Consider the following 2,405-nt stretch of genomic DNA (forward strand, 5'->3'; position numbering starts at 1 on the left):
TAAGTATCGGGCACTATTTTTTGGTGCGCATAAATACCTAAAGTGCCCAATCTTCCTATGGTGTGTAGCTTTAAGCATGGAAAACCGTCTTTAAGCAATATTCCTTCATAAACAGAGGAACAAGTCGTCTTTCGGAAATCCAGACAAGACATTTTCACTTCGTTTCATGCTTGTGAGATTGTCTCCTGTGACAAAGACGAAAAGCCTCGATTTCACAACATAAAATAGCAATAAAGCCACTTTTTAGTTTAATTTTTTTGGAAATTATGTTTCCACAAATTGAATGTAACACAAAGGGTATCATATAATGTCGTCTGTTTGCATTTTGAAGCAAGGATGGAATTAATTAAGCAAAAAGAGTCCAAGACACCTAGGTCAGTTCAATTGCCATCTGATATTAGTATCGGGCACTATTTTTTTTGGTGCATAAATACCTAAAGTGCCCAATCTTCCTATGGTGTGTAGCTTTAAGCATTGAAAACCGTCTTTAAGCAATATTCCTTCATAAACAGAGGAACAAGTCGTCTTTCGAAATCCAGACAAGACATTTTTACTTCGTTTTATGCTTGTGAGATTGTCTCCCCTGTGTCAAGGACAAAAGCCTCGATTTCACAACATAAAATAGAAATAAAGCCACTTTTGTCTTTGAATTTTTGAAATTATTTTTCCACAAATTGAACGTGTAACACAAGGGTATCATATAATGTCGTCTGTTTGCATTTTGAAGCAAGAATGAATTAATTAAGCAAAAAGAGTCCAAGACACCTTGGTCAGTTCAATTGCCATCTGATATAAGTATCGGGCACTATTTTTTGGTGCATAAATACCTAAAGTGCCCAATCTTCCTATGGTGTGTAGCTTTAAGCATGGAAAACCGTCTTTAAGCAATATTCCTTCATAAACAGAGGAACAAGTCGTCTTTCGAAATCTAGACAAGACATTTTCACTTCGTTTTATGCTTGTGGAGATTGTCTCCCCAGTGTCAAGGACAAAAGCCTGATTTCACAACATAAAATAGAAATAAAGCCACTTTTGGTTGAATTTTTTTTGAAATTGTGTTTCCACAAATTGAATGTAACACAAGGGTATCATATAATGTCAAGTCTGTTTGCATTTTGAAGCAAGGAATGAATTAATTAAGCAAAAAGAGTCCAAGACACCTTGGTCAGTTCAATTGCCATCTGATATAAGTATCGGGCACTATTTTTTTGGTGCATAAATACCTAAAGTGCCCAAACTTGCTATGGTGTGTAGCTTTAAGTATGGAAAACCGTCTTTAAGCAATATTCCTTCATAAACAGAGGGACAAGTCGTCTTTTCGAAATCCAGACAAGACATTTTCACTTCGTTTTATGCTTGTGGATTGTTCCCCCTGTGTCAAGGACGAAAAGCCTCGATTTCACAACATAAAATAGAAATAAAGCCATTTTTGGAAATTATGAAAAAGTCGCACCACAAATTGAACGTAACACACAAGGGTATCATATAATGTCGTCTGTTTGCATTTTGAAGCAAGGGAATGAATTAATTAAAACAAAAGAGTCCAAGACACCTAGGTGAGTTCAATTGTCTCATCTGATATAAGTATCGGGCACTATTTTTGGTGCATAAATACCCCAAGTGCCCAATCTTCCTATAGTGTATAGTTTTTGGGCATGGAAAACCGTCTTTAAAGCAATATTCCTTCATAAACAGAGGGACAAGTCGTCTTTCGGAACCAGACAAGACATTTTCACTTCGTTTTATGCTTCTGAGATTGTCTCCCTGTGTATTAAAGACAGAAAGCCTCGATTTCACAACATAAAATAGCTTAATAAAGCCACTTTTAGTTTCATTTTTGGAAATTATGTTTCCACAAATTGAACGTAACACAAAGGGTATCATATAATGTCAGTCTGTTTGCATTTTAGCGGAAGCAAGGATGGAATTAATTAAGCAGAAAAGTGTCCAAGACACTCTGTGGGTGAGTCTAATTGCCATCTGATATTAGCATCGGGTACCATTTTTTGGTGGATGAATACCACAAGTGACAAATCTTGTTATGGTGTAGTTTTCTTAAGCATGGAAACCGTCTTTAAGCAATAATATTCCTTCATAAACAGAGGGACAAGTCGTCTTCGAAATCCAGACAAGACATTTTCACTTCGTTTCATGCTAGTGAGATTATCTCCTGTAAAATAAGGACAAAAGCTCCGATTTCACAACATAAAATAGAAATAAAGGCACTTTTGGCTTGAATTTCGTGGAAATTATGTTTCCACAAATTGAACGTAACTGTTGGATATCATGTTAAAAGTCATCTAGTTTGCATTTTCTTGAAGCTTTTAGAAATGAATTACACTACAAAAGTGTCCATGACACCTTGGCTGTCTTCAATCTGCCATCTGATATAAGTATCGGGTACT

General features: G+C 35.9%; 1 long non-coding RNA gene across 1 annotated transcript; it reads right to left on the reverse strand.

Moving 5' to 3' along the window:
• Positions 1 to 422: 422 nt before the first annotated feature.
• LOC124260809 lies at positions 423 to 1,350 on the reverse strand. Its single transcript, XR_006894177.1, has 2 exons — positions 1,224 to 1,350; positions 423 to 827 (listed from the first exon to the last, which is right to left on the reverse strand). It is a non-coding gene; the product is annotated as an uncharacterized LOC124260809 (long non-coding RNA).
• Positions 1,351 to 2,405: the final 1,055 nt, after the last annotated feature.

The sequence above is a fragment of the Haliotis rubra genome, unplaced genomic scaffold (assembly GCF_003918875.1).
Source record: "Haliotis rubra isolate DU_JTF1 unplaced genomic scaffold, ASM391887v1 Scf777, whole genome shotgun sequence".
In the NCBI taxonomy this organism is placed as follows: Eukaryota; Metazoa; Mollusca; class Gastropoda; order Lepetellida; family Haliotidae; genus Haliotis; species Haliotis rubra.